Raw genomic sequence first — 19,159 nt, 5'->3', positions numbered from 1 at the left:
CAAATATGGATTTAGTAGACTTAATTTACCCTCTCAGTTATTTGCTTAGATTGAGGGAGTGTTTTTATTATGCTGAGCATAGCATTTCCTAATTTTAGCTATGATTTTTTTTTCTTTTGTTGTACAGCTGGTTTATGTTTAGATTACCAAAGTGGTTTGTTTTTTGAGTTAGTTATGGGCTTATTTCTGGTAAGGAGACACGTCTCTGTGCATTTATTGACATGAATGTACAGGATTTCTTTGAACAATTCCATATAGAAAGCTATGTTCTCAAGGTTTTGGGGTGGGCTTGTCATTTTGACAGGTTATCATTTAGAAGTAAGAAGTTTACCTTAGATTAGTTCCTAAGTGTCACAGGGTTAGCTGGGGGTTGCATAATTGATTTTAATACAAATGAAACAGCTTTGTGGTCAACCTTACTACAGAAGACACTACACTGGTGGGGGCTACAGCATACTCAGAATTGTGTGTACCAAGGTGAATCTATAAGTTTGGGGGTCATGTAAGTACCCCAGTTTAAAGACATTGCCCATAAATATGGTATTGTTTTGAATAGTGAAGCCCTCCTGTAAGTACAAGTATGAGTTGTGTTGTTGTGTTGTGTTGTTGTTTTTGTCATGGAGGGTGACTTATAGCTTGCAAGGATATGACATGGGATTTTGTCTATTGAAATCATGGCATGGAGAAGTTCAAGCACATTGTCCTGGTTGACTAGTCTTGAGGAGAGTTTGTTATTGATATACCTTTGGTCTCTGTCTGTGTAGTAGCTGGCCTGAATGTGTGGAAGGCATCACAGCCCTGTACTGTTGGGGTATTCTCCATGATGTTAAACCATGTTTTAGTAACTATACAGATATTTTCATATTCTCCAGGGCAATGACAGACTAGCTGGAGCAGATGTTCTTGTTTAAGCTAATTATAAATTGAGATGATCTACTGGGTGTACTTCAAAATAAAGGTTGCAGCCTTATCAGATAAGAATTATTTGTCTCTCAGTGCAGCAACAGTAATTGTATATGTAGAGAGAGAACTACCTTAAAAGTGTATTTGCTTCTCAATACAGAGGACTACGTACATGCTGGTTTACAAAGTCCATTGAACATGTGGGAGAAACAGACGAATGTAAGTTTTGTAAAACCGATTTGGAAACAGTTGCTCACCTTGTTGCTAGTTGTGACATACTAATGGCAGGTTCATAGGTTCATACTAGGCTAACTGCCCTTGCGAGCCATTTTAAACCTAGCCAGTTATCCCCTGTGAGATTCAAACTCTGTACCTTGTGTTTGTAAGGCAAACACCTTAACCATTAGGCCACAGAAGGACTGTATACTGAAATGCATAATAACGTGGCAAGACTGTTGCAATGGAGATTGTTAAAAAAAATGGACAAAAACAAACAAACAAGAATTACTGAATCTAGGAAATAAGGCATACTCCGGAATTATTCAAACTTGTTTAATTATGCGCTTTTTGTCCACCACTTTTGAATGAACTTCATCAGATAAAATCAGACATGAATAACCTTCTTTAAATACCCCTCCTAAAAGGTCATATGACTTGACTCTCCTTTTAAAGAGACATTATATAAAAAAACCTCTCTATATATTTAAAATAAATTTTAAAAACCCTTCTCAAGAAAAAATACAATATCCAAAACCTGGGTATTGTACAAACATTATTGAAATGAAGTGGATGAAAAACACTGGAAACATAACCCCAAAGCACCATAGAATATGATGAAGTCTACGTCAAATGGGATCACCCATTATCAACAGTTCAAAAGATAGATGCCAGAAAACCGGATATAGTGGTCCATGAAAAGAAGACAAAAGTAGCATTGATCAATGAAATCGCCACACCCAGTGACTACAGTGTGCTACATACAGAGAGAGACACAAAGTCATAAAATATCAGGATTTGCAGGCAGAAATGAGAACAATGTGGAAGAAAAATGCCCAGACAGTTCCAATAGTAGTTGGACCAGCAGGTCTTGTAAAAAGGAATGTACAATCATATTTAGACATGTTACCAATACATGTAACCCCATAGGAACTAGAGAAGGAGTCATTACGGGGCACAGTGTAGATGCTGCGAGATTGAAACAAAAGTAATTTCATGAACTTTAATCGTACTTTGACTTAGAAATGGCGTTCATTCCCATCATGGTATTAGAAACCCAAAAGACTTGGAGAAATTAAAAATGGGAATTATTTTCTGTGGGGATAGACAATCACCTAAAAGAATCATTTGCCTGTCAGTTTAGAGGAAGTAATTTCGTGTTTAGAGAAAGAACTGCTTGCAAAAAATATTGCCCTCTCATTATCAGAGGGAGAGCTACCTGGAAGAGAGACTTGAGTTTTGCCAGAAAAGGACAATTGTTTCTAGAAATTTTTTTCTTGTATTTCAGAATGATTAGTGCTGAATTTGAAGCTCTTACTACTTGCCTTTGGAGGACTCACTGAAATAAAAAAAAGTTTTGGTTTTGTTTGAATACTGAACTGCTCAAAAATGGCTCATCTGCCCCTAGTATGTTATCACTCCCTCCCTCCCTCCCTCTCTCCATATATATATATATATATATATATATATATATATATATGTGTGTGTGTGTTTGTGTGTGTGTGTGTGTGTGTGTGTGTGTGTGTGTGTGTGTGTGTGTGTGTGTGTGTGTGTGTGTGTGTGTGTGTGATGTTTTAATGGGAAATCCAGGAGGATCATCCAGTTAAGTGATTTGCTAAAAGTCAATCTAAAGCTAAAAGGAAGCCATGGGACTCAAACTCAGGTCTAAAGACAAAAAAAAAATATTAATATTACTCCATACAGAAGTTGCCAGTTGGCTGTTAAAGGCATATGTCACTGAGAAATCTGAATGCTAAGTTCAAACACAAATGAAGAACTAGCATTCCACAAAATACAATCTTTTGTTTTATTTCTGCATTCTATGTTAGATTTTTTAAGACAAACCTATAACTTTATTTTATTTTGCTTGTCTTTTTAATCAGGTTTGTCTAACTGGGTTTAGCCAAAAAAACTCTTTTCAGAGGAAGCCTAAGGAGAAAAGCTCCAACACATTACAGACTTTTTTAAAAAGACATCCAGTAATTAATAGGATCGAATATTAAGAAATAATTAATATTATGCATTCGTTTGCTATTTAGATTACATTCATAAGAAATAAAGGCAACTATTGCACTAGAAGAGCTACTTATGCTTTACATGTTGAATATTGAGCATATGAAGAGGTGTATTAGTGGGTTTGTCAAACAGATAATATATAATTTGATTAGTCCTTAGAAATTCAAAGAAATTGGGAGGGAGAGAAAGAACTAGGTAGGGAATAAAATAGTTATATTGCATAAAAGAGGTGGGGTGTAAAGCATGTTCCTTGATAATAAATAAATGTATGACTATCATAAGATTTATATTGGAAGTATAGACCTGGGGGGGGGGGGTGAGCGGACGCTCAAAACTATGTATATGGCTAGCTGAGAGATGCTAAGAAAACTGTTTAGGTATAGGTGAAAACTGGTTGTTGGGATTCTTAATGAAGTGAAATGGTTTGACAAAATTTCAAGCAGAGGATAACAGTGGCATTTATCCTGGAGGTATATGGGAGCAGATTCACTGATCTGATAGGTGAAGCTTTAGTAATGTTTTAAACAAGTTTGAATTCTGAATAGATTTCAGTGGTAGTGGGATATGGTTCCTTAATTTAGCTACACTGTTTAAATATAGAGATTTTAAGTCGTGTAATGCAGTATGAACTTTAACAAACATTGTGAATGACACACGTTACATAAATCCCTAGTAGATGCCTACAAAACAAGTGTTAAAAAGTTCACTATGCTAGTTTAGTCTCATTTTACTAAAATAAAATCTAATCTTGAACTTCCTTCCTAATTCAGGAAATGGAATGATACTCCATACAAAGCAACAGTCAGGAAGAACAAGTCGTAAGCAAGTTTCTTTTTCTCTTCTTCCTTTAATAACATTTGTATCAAACATGTATTGTTTCACAAAAGAGATATTTGTCATAACTATAAAAGAGATAAGGCTCTTCTTTTATTTATTTTCAAAAAAATATTTCAGGAATTAAACTTATTAATATGAAAAATAAAATTAAAAAATGTCATGTTCTTGATATGCTAATGTATGTCAAAAGTGGACCTAACTTAAAGGGGAATATGTATATCTATCTTTCTGTAAATGGAAAGATAGATAGATAGATAGACAGATAGATAGATAGATAGATAGATAGATAGATAGATAGATAGATAGATAGATAGATAGATAGATAGATAGATAAATAGTTAGACAGGAAAAACATTTGGTGGGCCATCTTCGGGACATTGCCATTTCCTCCACTATGGTGCGATATTGGAGTTGGTATATTTAAGTAGGGGGGTGTGGGGGGCACAGCCCCCCACTTAAATTTGTGTTTAAGTTTATTTTTTTTTTTACAGAGCAGCGAATTTTTTCCCTGAGAAAAATTTTGCTGTTCTGTTTGTTCGATATTTTGTTGTTTCAATATTATCGGTACGATGCAATAGCGTTCACTATTTACATCGTACGATAATATGATATAGACGCATATATATATATATATATATATATATATATATATATATATATATATATATGTAAAGTGACTTTATATTAAGTACTCAAAAACACAAATGATCTTTACTTGAGAAAACTAGTCAAAGATCAAGTTACATATCTTTTTGAGGAGGCAAGCACTCCTGCACCCACACACCCCCCTGCTACTTCAGTATATGAAGTCTGAGATTGCACTACAATGTGGAAAGGACAAAGTCCCATTCCATGCTGTATCACTCTTATACATAGAAAGACCACCAATTTATAAGCTTTCAGTAGTCAATCCCTCTTCTCAGTCATTTTTGTGCATCAAACACCTGATAACTTGAGTGCATAAATGACATCCATTTTTGTCTGTCTAGTGATATCTATATCTATGTCTATATATATATATATATATATATATATATATATATATATATATATATATATATATATATATGTACATATATATATATATATTTGTATATGGAGCCATTACTAAAAACTGAACACTCACTCTACTGATGTCCAAAATCCCAAGATCAAACACCCGAAACACTACAATACCGAAAAACAAAACCGCAAAATTCAAACTACCGAAAACTACGCACAACATACACCACACACGCAGACACATGCATACACCTTCCCCCAAAACACAAACACACAAACTTAACCTACAGACAAGGAGGGGTGACAAGTCCCACTGCACCCCCCCACACACCCCCATTTAAATATTTTAAGGTCGCACTACCCAGACAAACACATGCATATACCACCACATGCCTACATCCCTCTCGCACACACACACCACACTCACAACACACACTTACATACTAAACCTAAAACCAACACAGTTAAACACAAATACCTACCTGCCCTTCCACCATACCGCAACACCAGAATTGTGAATTTCAAACTCCTGATAGTCGGGATTTTGAAATTCGTGCTTCTGGTCTTTCAGTAGTTTTGGGTTTCAGCTATATGGTCTCAAAAGTGTGAAATTCAGTATTTCAAACTTACGAGATTATGTGGTGTTCCCATATATATATATATATATATATATATATATATATATATATATATATATATATATATATATATATATATATATATATATATATCTTTATCTATACACACACACACATACATATATATATATATATATATATATATATATATATATATATATTTATATATATATATATATATATATATATATATATACATATACATATATATAAATATAGATAGATAGATATGTGTGTGTATTACAGTACTGTTAAAACTCATTGAGTATGTTTCTTGTCAAGTCCAGGAATGATTCAAAGAAGCAGTGTTGCATAAATCACTGTGATTATTGTGCATCAGACTGATCAAGCACAAGTGTTACAGTCAGAAGGCTGCTAAATGGTGCTTTTACTGAGGAAATGTATGTTAAGTAGCAGTAAGTATGTTCAAATATTCATGGTTTAGAATTACAGTAAGTTAACCAAATGACTAGCAGTGTTGTGTGTCTGCAGTTATCTGTGAACTGTGTGTCCAGTGTAGCTAGCTGTTGTGTGTCCATCAGCAGTGTAGCTCACTGTTCTGTGTCCAACAGCAGTGTATCTAGCTTTTCTGTGTCCATCAGCAATGTTTCTAACCGTTCTTTGGCCGTTAGTAATGTAGCTAGCTGTTCTTTGTCCATCAGCAGTGTAGCTGCTGTTTTGTGTCCATCACCAGTGAAGCTAGCTATTCTGTGTCCATCAATAGTGTAGTTCACTGTTCTGTGTCCATTACTTGTGTAGCTCACTGTTCTGTATCCATTAGCAGTGTGGTTCAATGATCTATGTCCATCAGCAGTGTAGCTGACTGTTCTGTATCTATCAGCAGTACAGCTAGCTGTTCTGTATCTATCAGCAGTACAGCTAGCTGTTCTGTGTCCATCAGCAGTGTAGCTGACTGTTCTGTGGCCATTAGCAGTGTAGCTAGCTGTTTTGTGTCCATCACCAGTGTAGCTCACTGTTCTGTGTCCATCAGCAGTGTAGCTAGCTGTTCTGTGTCCATCAGCAAAGTAGTTCACTGTTCTGTGTCTATCAGCAGTGTAGCTAGCTGTTCTGTGTCCATCACCAGTGTATTTGGCTGTTCTGGCACTTGGTACCATCCCCCATTCTGACACCTCTTCTAAGTTGAGGATCAAAAAAAGGACCGCTGCTCCTCCAGAAATGAGGATAAAAAATCTTCTCTAAACTGTAACAACTGCTTGCAAAATCTGCAGAAAGCAATTGTTATAATTTATGTTACACGGGGAGCATTCTACCAAACTAAATAAATAAATAAATAAAAATGTTACAACTGCTTGGCAGATTAGTAGCAAACAGTTTTTACAATGTATGCCATACAAGTGGTGCTAAAGCACATTTAAAACAAGAAAAAAAAAAGAAAAAAATTCTTCTTTCCTTTTAAACTGCTGCAAACTGCTGGCTACATTTGTAGCGAGCAGTTACTACAGGTTATGCCACACACAAGGTACTAAGTGCTTTAGTTCAAACTGCAAATATCAGTATTTACATACTGGTAATATACCAGAGAAGCTATAGAGCAATCAGGTTTGGCCAGTCTTGTCGTCTAACACTTTATACCCAGGATTGCTGCCCCTTCATCCCATCCTTGCTTTACAACAGGCTTCTTGTTTAGTGGTACTGTTACCAAAGGATTTTTAATAATACATTGTGTATGACTGGGCTAAGGGGCTGGAGTTACAGTTAAAGTTAACATATAATAATAAGTTGGGTGCAAACGGGCAACGTTTTGACATCCGTTAGGGTTTTCTATACAAGTACCTTAAATAAAACTGAGCAGAAAATAAAATATGCTCCAAAATTAAATTTCAGGCATCTACCTAAATAGAGTCAACACATATATGTCAACATGAAACGTTGCATATAAAGAATATTGATGAGTCCCATTTAAAAGGAGAAATAAAGTAAAGCAGAACATTTTCTTAGCTACAAAAATTATGTGATTATGCAGATATTGGTGCATGTTCTTTCCCATCAAAATGTTTTCCTCTCCTCAATGTAGGGTTATGTAATGAAAGTAAAGTGCACTTAGATTCTACTCCTCATTGGTTAACGTTTGTATTTTCTAACTTTGTTTATGGAAGGCATTTTGGTCTCTGCCAGACTGAAAGCATGTTCGATTTGGCATAGTATTTCAATCTTGTTGCTACCTGAATTTTCATTTTTTTTTTGTTTTATTTCAGATTCCATGTAAAAATGAAGGTGTAAAACACATACATTGTTGAACTGGCCTGGATTATGTCTGTCTCTCCTTCCTATAATGTTGCAGTGTGCTGAAAAACTGCCCTGTGCTCATATGTACTCTTCGGCCATCCAGCGTTATGTTAAATGTCTGCCAAACTTTATCACCATTTCTTATCTATAACAAATGCTCCTTTTCTTAGCTGGTAAAAGGAGAACAGTGGGAAATTAGCATAATGCTTAAGGTGCTTAACTTATAGACACAAGGCAAAGGCTTTGATCCTCATGCAGGGTAATTGATTAGGCTTAAAATGGCCCACAAGGGCAGTTAGCCTAGTATAATCTAGATATTTGGCTCACAGTTTTAACATAGATCCACAGAGTTATGTGACCAGCCTCTTCTGTATTCATCTGTGCAATCCAAGGAATCTGTTGCATTTTGCTAACCATAAGTACAATTTTATACTGTATTTTGCACTTTTAAACTATATTTTTGCTATATTGCTGATTTTTAAAAACTATTCTCGCTGATTTGTTACACTTTTTGTCTGGTGTAGCATAGACTAGATTCAGACTTGCTGAATCTGGTTCTGTTTGTTAAATTGAGCACTAAACCAGGCTATCTTTTGTTGGAGAGGCCCCCCCCACACCCTTGTGGCAGGAGAGTGCAGTTAGGGCTAATCTGATTGAAGGTTGCTGGCACAGAGCTCAGTTTTGAGCTTTTTTATTGGTAAATTGTTTAATTCAGTTTGCTCATTGTTTTAACACAGCTCCACAGAGATAGGTGACCAGCAACTGCTCATCTGTATTCACCTGTACAATTCAAGGAAACTATTGCATTCTGCTAACCATAATTACAATTTTATACTGTATTTTGCAAATTTAAACTATCCCCGGGATTCATGAAGCTTGAGCCATGCGCCGGAGTAGCGTCGGCGATCTAGCGCCAAATATGGCCATCGAGCGATTCAGGTAAGAGCTGTTTCCACGTTCACTACCAGAGTACGCCATAGCTGAACAGTTCCCAGCGCATGTATGCTAATTACCCCATGCACAGCAGTGTAGCATACAAATGAAGGTATATAGTGATTCATGAAGTTGTGCAGGCGTAGCGTAAGCATGTAGAAATGTAAACCAAAAAAATATATTTTGTCAAACATAAAATCGGAGCTAAGAAAGTGGACCAAACTTATGTATTATAATGTTAATATATGCCGATGGCTAAATATATAGCCAATGGCATAAAACAACATGCACAACATATAAAAAATAACATTTAATTTCATGGCCACACCAACGCAAAGAAAAACCGCAGTACATCAGTGCGCAAACAGGATCATAAGGAAAATATATTAAATGCAAAAAACAAAATTGAAGAAAAACACCCAAGTCACAGATTAGGTTTTGTAAGTGCTTTCGTTTACTCAACATAGGCAAACTTCATCAGACAATACAATTACAAAAATAACCTCCTTATATAAGGACTCATAATCAACATCACCATAATAATTAGGCAGACAGAACATTTAAAGGGACAGTACATAAAAACATATATATATATATATATATATATATATATATATATATATATATATATATATACATGTATATAAAAGAAATAAAACAAATATATGTATCTATTAATACTAAAAAAAATTTTTCAAAGGTACATATGTATTAATAAACATTTGTAAATAAGTTCCAAGTATTATTCATAAATATAAATGTATATATATATATAAAGATAACAATAAATAGAAAATATTATCTCATAAGTGCCCTCATTTTTAAAATACTACCAATTGAAATGGAATCATTTAAGCCAGGGGAGGCCAGGGCCTTCAGTTTTAGCTGCCACATCAATTCTTTTTCATCTAATTTAAGTGAAAGAGGCCCACCTCCAAACCATCTGTTATTGATAAAATACATGAAAATTTTAGAGGTGGGCCTCTTTTCACTTTAGTATTTTTTGCATTTGTTGGTTTTGAGGTTTATTCAAAATATATTAGATTTCATAAAATTGTAATGCAATGCAATTCATGATATCCCCATAATAGTCAATGGCATGCATGCTACACCACAACCATGGCACAAGGGTTGCTAAGGGTCTGTGTCAGTGTTCCGTGCGGTAACTAGGAATTAGCAGTCAATGCCATGCAAATGAGTCAAGTAATACCAAATCGCAAATGCCCCGCTGGCGTAAGGATGTACCACACAGTGTAGCATTACAACACCGAGGAGTGGCCTGGAGGTAAACATGATATCAAGAGAGGGGTGCGCCACTGTAGCTGTAAGCACACTGGATCATTGCTAGTCCATGTTGTGTGTTGCTAAGCAAAGCCGCAGGATAGTGTTGTGGAAGTAGCCATAGCTTTGCTTAGCTGAGAGCACACAAGGTAACTGAAAGTTCATGTGAATGTGGATGAAAACGTGCATGAAACCCGGTAAACGAATGTGAGCAGTGCGCACCACAGCTGAAACAGGAAGGATACGAGAAGACAATAAGCAAATGCTGCAGCATGGTAATTGGAGTACAAATGAGCAATTAACACCTAGAAACTCACAGAGGGCCATAGACAACAGCTAACAAGGCTGCTAGCAGCTACTTGCAGAACAGGAAAGGGGAGGTGCTGTACAGCAAAGAAAAGAGAACTGTCACAGCAGAACAAAGCAAACTTGCAGTAGATCAGCTACATAACACATTTCCCAACACAATCCTGGGTTGTGGAAGCACAAAACAAAAAAGGTGGCAGCTGGATGCATGCCTGACAATGGGAGGTGAATCAGTTTGAAAATAGAAGTAAAGGGCAATAGATGAATCATGGCAGACAAGCGTAAGTCAACACCAAAGGCCCCACAATAGCAGTACCTGCTGTTAAACCAATAATTAAGCTACCCTGCAGCTGGAATAGCACAAACACACCCAATTATACCAGCATCATCCATTGCACAATAGTATAAGGTGTGAAAGCCCCACACACACACTTGTGTATTCCCAGACACTCTGCACCATTGGTGTATACAGGCAGGGAACTTTTAATATGTATATGTTAGGGGCTGCCATAGCTTTGATTCACCAGCATGTGTTGGAGAGTGATGGTGGTGTGGAGGATGATGCTGACAACTATCTCAGGCACCGGAGGAGGAGACAAGTGTTCAGACCCAGGGTAACCCACCAGGGGCTACATGATCTGGAGATAGTAGTGCGTTACAGGGTGGACAGGGGCATCATACAGCAACTTGTTGAGCTGTGCCAGCCACACCTCAGAGCCAGAAGTAACAGAGGGGAACCCATTCCAGAGGACATGAAGGTATGTATAAGCTTGAGAATACTAGCCACAGGTATCTTCCAAAGGCCAACTGGGGATATCATGGGGATCTCATAGGCATCAGCATCCAAGGTACTCCACCAGTTCCTGGATGCCATGTTACCACATGCCAATGAGCACATATATTTCCCCTGAACACAGGAGGAGTTGGCCAGTAATATGTGTCTCTTCCACCATGTGGCGGACTACCTGGAGGTACTGGGTGCAATAGACTGCACGCACATACACATCAAGTCACCACCTGGTGAGCAGGGTAGGTGCTACATAAACCACAAGGGATTCCACTTCATCAACTGCCAGGTTGTGTGCAATGCCCAGGGCATTTCCATGGATGTGTGTGCTGGCAGTCCTGGAAGCTATCACAACTCCCACATCTGGCATGCCTCACAGCTATATCAGGTATTTGCAAGGGGGGATATCCCATATGGCCACCTGGTGGGGGATGCTGGTTATGCACTGGAACCGTGGATGATGACTCCCATCAGAAATGCACACACAGCCACGCAGGAATGCCATAATGAGGCACACACAGAAACCAGAATCATCATAGAGCATGTGTTTGGGATGCTGAAATCATGGTTCTGTTGTTTGGACATATCTGGTGGAGCCTTGCAGTACTCTCCAGGAACATGTGCCCGCATCTTCATAGTATGTGCCATGCTACACAATATGATCCTGCTGAAACAGCCGCAGAAGGGACAGAATGGTGAAGGGCCTCACAGTCCACCACCATTGCCAAAGGACCCACAGGCACAGGGGGACTCAGACCACGAACACCCTGTGCTAGCCCCAGTAGGCAGACGGAGGCGTGCCCAGTATGTCCATGCCTTGGCAAAGGGGGAACATATAGCACACACATACAGTGTAGGGACTCATGGACTGACACCCTTCTCCACCTGCACACACAGCAAACATGGATGGCACACGCACACAACCACCTGTAAATTGTCATGTATAGGTGGTCTACTGTGTGCATCCTACATAGGTAGCCCTCAACTATTGTACACACAACCGCTGTTGGCACAAGGTAAGTCAATACCTGAACAGTAAATTAAGCTATCAGCATGTGTCCATACTGTATATACAGGTTCATAGATACATAGGTAGGTACATGACCAACCGCTGAGGCCACTCATAAGCATAGGAAAAACGTGTCTGCTGTCGCCACCCCATTGATCAACAAACTGTCCTCTGTGGAGCAGAGCCACTTGCGGGATCCCTGGGGTGTAGCTACTGTTTACCATCCACTCTGCAAGGATTCCCCGGAGTGCCAGTGAGGGGTTTTGTATAATGCAATCAGGGCTGTAGTTCCAAATAATGGGGAGTATCCCTGACAAGAATCTTCACAGATGTGTACATGCTACATAGTATACCTTAAACACAGCTTGCATATATAGGTAGTTCTCCACAGAATAATAAACATGTAGAGCACATAACCGCTGAAATGTGCGCTAATCACCCTTGCACTACCAGTGCCTGCTCCGAGAGGTAAGATATCACTGCCAGGATTAGAACACGCAACCATGTACACATTCATCACAACAACATACCACTAAGCTACGTGAGATGTACCAATAGCAGTCGTGTATACTGACAGGATAGAATACAAAAGGTAGGAATGTGTTGAAATAGGACAAAATGGCATGTACACAATGAAAGGTGTATGTTATATATATCTCTCCCTCTCTCTTTCTCTCTCTCTCTATATATATATATATATATATATATATATATATATATATATATATATATATAAATACATCATCATATATAGAGAGAGGGAAAGAGAGAGAGAGATATGTCGATATATGGGGATATACATATATATGTAGATATACAGATAGGTTAATAACATCTACATAACCATGGAGGTACATATGAATGGGATATCTACCACATACCGACGCCTTTACATATTGACGCGTGTAATCTCGAGACTTAAGGTCAGAAAGAACACAGTACCGAAACACCAGATGCATGAGGTGTAATCTTACGATGTTAAAGGACAGTTAGTCAGTGCTTCTGGTGTTGCGGTTTGGGTAGGTTACTGTATGTACGTGTGTTTCTTAGGGCTGTAGTGTGTGTGTAAGTGTGTGTTCTGTGTGTGGTGTGTGTTCTTGGGAGACTGTAATGTGTGGTTGTGGGGTAACTTTGTGCATCTGTTTGTGCAACCTAGGATGTAAAATATTAAAGTAGGGGGTAGTGTGGGGGGGTGCAGACACCTACATGGAGGGTGTAGGGGGGCTTGGCCACCTGCTCATACGTAGTATAGGATGGTTTGTTTGGATGTGTTGGGTAGCATTGTGTCTGTGTGTGCATGTGTGTGTTCCATGTTCGTGTTACCTTCGCGAGTTACTGTCGATGTCAGTAATGTGGGGAATAGGAGTCTTGTCCTGGTACTGTGTGCGTCAGAACACTGTGGTTTCGGGATTCCATAGGTCTCCTGTATACAGCGGTTTAAGTGTTCATATATGTGTTTAACATAGACCATAGCAATCACACATTCCGCCACTACCAACCTTTATGAACAAAGGATATCAAGAGTATATGCCTGTACACCATTACAAATATGTGCTATGGACATTAGCCAATGATAGTGTTACCACCTGTCCCACTTTGCGAGGGGACACTCCCACTTTGGGCAGTTGTGTCCTGACCAAATATATTAAACTTGGCAAATGTCCGGGGATTGTTGGACATAATTATGTCCCATATGTACTGTAATAGTTGCATACAATAGTTATTTCTGTATCTAAAATACCTACATGTTACAGGAAACAGGATAAGCAACTAAACTGCTACAAGAATAAGCTTATAATTAGGCTAGAAAGGAAAGTTCTATCCCTTGTACTGACCGTGGGTTTGTGTCAGCCTTTAAAATCAGATGTGTGTCCTGAAAAGGACCAACTATGGCCATATGAAAAGGTGGCAACCCTAGCCAAAGAGGGTCAGTCACCAACACAACTACAATGACTAAAAATACCTATGACAGAAATACACAGCTATCATGTAGCAACACGTTATTACATTCAGATGTATTACCGAAGGGATTTAAGGGTTAACATCACATGCATGCTATACAGGAACCACATAACAGTGCCTTAGTGAATCAGCCTGCAATTACCATTGTATTAGTCCACAAAAGGATAGGTGCCCAAATAGGAGAAGGAACCCTCACGCAAATAGCGATTATGTATAAAAGCAGTTCCTGCACACCTGCATCTGCTAAGCACACCCACCAACATCACCCCCACACCCAAACATATTACAATACAAACTGTAATAACATCACAAATCATTCACACACTGTACGACATCTGCAGAAGCCTTAACATACCTTGTCAGAGAGACACAATAACATGGCCCAATGTGAAATAGCTGCTGTTATACAATGGAACAGCTGCTGATGTAATAGGGTTTGTTTGCACTAATCTCATTTCAGAGGGTTGTGCGTACACTGGGATGTGTTAGCAATTAGTGAGTAACAGCACAGTATGCTATACTTGTACACCAAATCAAGGATGTCTGGTGAGCACACTCTACACCACATAACAGTTCATGCATAGCCATACAGCCTTGAGCTGGCCAAACATCCTTGTCAGACATAAACATCGCAGAAGTATCAGGTACAAACCCTGCATAAGTAGCACTGTTCCGAAATATAACAGCTGTACTCACATGTAAAACTAAATCATTTAGCCATTACACACAGTCCATGGGAGTCATGAAGCTAATATATCTCTGTGTGTCTCCATATAGCTTTTAAAATATATCACAATAACACATCTAGGTTGTCTCCCTCGAAAGGAAGGCAAACGGACAACACCCAAAACGAGTACTCACTTATACACCACTGTGGCCATGGTATCAGCTAATGGAGTAGCTGCATAGTTGATGTGCATCCAATTAACTACTTTGGAACAGCAATTGGTGGACAGGATACCACATGTTACCAATATGTAACTAGAAAAGGATGTGTTATCACACATTCAAACCATTCGTATATACCAGCAGAACGTTACAAAGAACATTGAAAAACAAACCGAAAAGGATTAAATCAACAGTTAAAGACACCTCGGGTTACTAATAAGGTATGTAGAACAGTCAGTATGTCTGTGTATGTAGTACTATTCTGTAGTATTTAAAGTGCACACAATCGATATAGTGGAAACAGTTATCTTGTAGTGATGCATTGTTGAGCATAGTAATGCTTGTAGTATTTGTGTGTACTGCTGTAGGTCACAATGTAAACACCGCATACACCACAAGGGATGCTATATAAGGGCTTTAAACAGAAATGCTCCTCACCAGCCGACGTCAATGGCAGGGCTGGTCCAACAAGTATGTGCTATAACAGGGAATAGTATATGTTAATATATTGTAACTGTAGCCATATGTATGGGTGTATTACAGAGAATAACATGCGGAAGGTTGGGCCACTGTGCAAGTATGTTTTGCATTGTGGAATATTGTGCCAATAACTGTGTAATGTACAGTATTGTAGGCAGATATGTATTACAAGCTACATAGCATTACTGTAATGTTAGGCAAACATTGGTTATGTCAATTGGCATTTACAATACACAATAACAGGATACATATGTCTTTTTGTGAGCCGACAGATTATCAGCGTGATAGCAAAGTAAAATGGAAGAGTTATTTAACTATCCATGCACATAAGACATGTAATATGTGCAAAGGTAGGTACTAGGCTGTCTTACCAAGGGTATCTGTAAGCCTAGCTAGCGTGTGTTGGCTTTCGCCACCCCCATAGGTTGGTTCCCTGTGCCTCTGTCCAGCAGAGCCACTGCAGTGATCCCCGGGGTATGTCTGTCTCCCATCCACACGTCATGGTTTCCCCTGAAGAGTGCTCGTGAGGGGCCCTGCCTGATGAACATTGGAATCATGTTCCAAAGCATAGGGAGTGTCTGGGTCAGGAATCTATCCATCCAGCATGTCCTACTCATAGTTGTGGTTAGGTGTATATCCCTAGAGCATGTGGCTCTCAGGGGCTTTGGTTTAGGTGGAGCATATCTAGCAATACAGGGTTGGACATGGGCCTTGTATGTCAAGCAGAGATCACCTGTGAGTATGTGGTATGCAACTGAGTACAGCTGGAGTTTCGTAGGTTGAGCTGCATAGGTCATCTGTTTGAGATCAGTAATCCTCTTGGTGTGGTACTGGTGTGGTCTTCCAAGCTGTTGCAGTTGTCTTGTAAGGTATATCCCAAATGGGGTGTTGTATCCTTTAATGGGTTTAATATGACATGTGTAGAGTCACAATGGCCCCTCTGATCTGGATGCAAACCCATTAGAGATTAGGGGGGCCATGTAGAAGGATATTCTAACCACCTTGTCATTATAGGTATTGAAGGAGAGATTGCTACCTACTGGGGTTTCTGGCTCCCGTATTACCTTTTCTGTATGTAGGGGACTAGCACCTATGTGGTAGTCCGTGGGTAATTAGTTATATCCAAAAGGGATGACTATGCACTTTTAGGCATTCAGCTTGACGCCATGATATTAACACCAGGTATCCGTCTCAGTGCGACCCTTCCAGAGGGTGTCTGTAACAGCTGGGGAAACAATTATGTCCCCTAGTTTGCAGTCGTCTGCAAAGCTTTTCAGCCAAAGCCCTCCTGTGCTTGTCTGTACGTCAGGGAAGTATATACCGAACATGAGGGGTTCTAGGACTGAGACCTGGGGGATGCCAGTTGTAACTGGTATACAGTCGGACCTAGGGTATGCAACTCCCACTGTGTGGGATCTGTCAGTGAGCCACTTTGCAGATCATCACATGACGTAGGGGTTAATGTTCAGGCGGATGGGTATGTTGATAATACCAGAAGGAGGAATGGTGTTGAAAGCCTATGAGAGATCTAGGTAGGCTGTGTGGACCTCCTTACCTTCATCTAATGCCTTGGTAACTGTCTCTAAGACTCCAGGCAGAAGCAGAATCCAAAGCGTAAAAATATTTAATCCAAATGTAAAATTTCCAAAAAGTACAAACAGGACAAAACAATTCAGTTGAGCGTGCTTTCACTCTACTATTGCAGAGCTTCCTCAGAACAATTAAAACCACATTTGTATCCTTTATATAATGAAATGAAGAATTAATTAATTGATTGAACTAATTTCCTTAAAGGAATAAACTGTATGTTTACAAAATTATGTGTGTTAATCATATATAATCCTGCCAAAATACATAAATCATATATAAAATGTACAAAAATTCTTAACCAATTATTATTAAAACCACCACATGCAAGGAGGTGTTGTGTCACAATGCGTATATACATACAAATACATAAAAATACACATAAATTGCCAAACATAAGGTTAAAAAATTAACTCAATAATTATTACCAACATGAGGCGTCCATAAGGGACCAATTCAACCCTGAGTCAGAAAAAATGCATATGTAAATTCCTAAAAACATACTGTAAAAAAAGGGGGGGGGGCAAAATAAACAAATAAAATTCACAGCTTTGCTCATCTCAATTTCAACACACTAGCAATACTAATACAGTCATTCAAACCTGGTGGTCTCCCTGCATCTGTTTTAAGCTGCCAAATCAATTCTCTAAATTCAACCCCTAGCTTCCCAGTTACCACCTCTAGGATCGCTAGCCACTTGTTCCAGTACTGCAAATTTAATACTCATACTGTGACATAATAAGGAGTGTTTATAAAAGGCATTGGATTCCTTCTTTTTAGAAATCACATACAAGTGTTTGTAAATCCTTTTCCTAAGTGTGCATGTATTCTTACCAATGAAAAAACTTTTGCAACCATCACAAATACCAATGTACGCTACATCCCTAGTGCCACAGTTGTAATGTTTAAGGAACCGAAACCTGATGCCCCTAGATGGAATACTCACTTCCCTCTGCTGCAAAATATACTTGCACTGACTGCACATACCACATTTGAACATACCCTTCTCATTTTTGTTTACCCCTACTTGATGATCTCCTTCCATCTCAAAAAAATCTTTGAAATTCATCCCTCTTTTCCTAATAAAAGAGGGTTGCAGAGGAACATATTTTCGTATTTCCTCATTTATCCTTAATAATGGCCACTATTTTTTAATAATTTGTTCCACCAAATGATTTATAAAGATGTTATAAATCAGTGTTTTCAGTCAAAACTATATAGAAAACCCACTTTTTCTAATACTTATTTCCACTTCGACAGTGCGCACCCATATCACCAAAAAAAGGGGATTGCTAAAGGCCAGCTGATAAGGTCATCTAGAATGACAAGTGATTACTCTATGCTTCTTCAAGAGTTTGACTTCATTTGTTCTCTTTTCAAGGAAAGAAAGTACCCAGAAACCCTTTTAACTAATTTAGTTGCAGAAGTGCTTGATAATAGGGAAGAACATTTTTTCCACTACTTGGTAAGGGTCAGTTGGGGGTTGTGCCAGAAAATAAAGGCAAAAATGAGATTTCTTATAATTACTCATTTATTCACACTTTTTCGGCCATGTCGCATTTGGTGGAACAAATTATTAAAAAATACTGGCCATTATTAAGGATAAATGAGGAAATACGAAAATATATTTCTCTGCAACCCTCTTTTATTAGGAAAAGAGGGATGAATTTCAAAGATTTTTTTGAGATGGAAGGAGATCATCAAGTAGGGGTAAACAAAAATGAGAAGGGTATGTTCAAATGTGGTATGTGCAGTCAGTGCAAGTATATTTTGCAGCAGAGGGAAGTGAGTATTCCATCTAGGGGCATCAGGTTTCGGTTTCTTAAACATTACAACTGTGGCACTAGGGGTATAGTGTACATTGGTATTTGTGATGGTTGCAATAGTGTTTACATTGGTAAGACTACACGTACACTTAGGAAAAGGATTTACGAACACTTGTGCAAGATTTCTAAAAAGAAGGAATCCAATGCCTTTTATAAACACTCCTTATTATGTCACAGTATGAGTATTAAATTTGCAGTACTGGAACAAGTGGCTAGTGATCCTAGAGGTGGTAACTGGGAA

This window comes from Protopterus annectens, chromosome 14.part0, assembly GCF_019279795.1.
Source record: "Protopterus annectens isolate FY-2018-M chromosome 14.part0, PAN1.0, whole genome shotgun sequence".
Classification (NCBI taxonomy): Eukaryota; Metazoa; Chordata; order Ceratodontiformes; family Protopteridae; genus Protopterus; species Protopterus annectens.
This window is presented reverse-complemented; position numbering follows the sequence as displayed.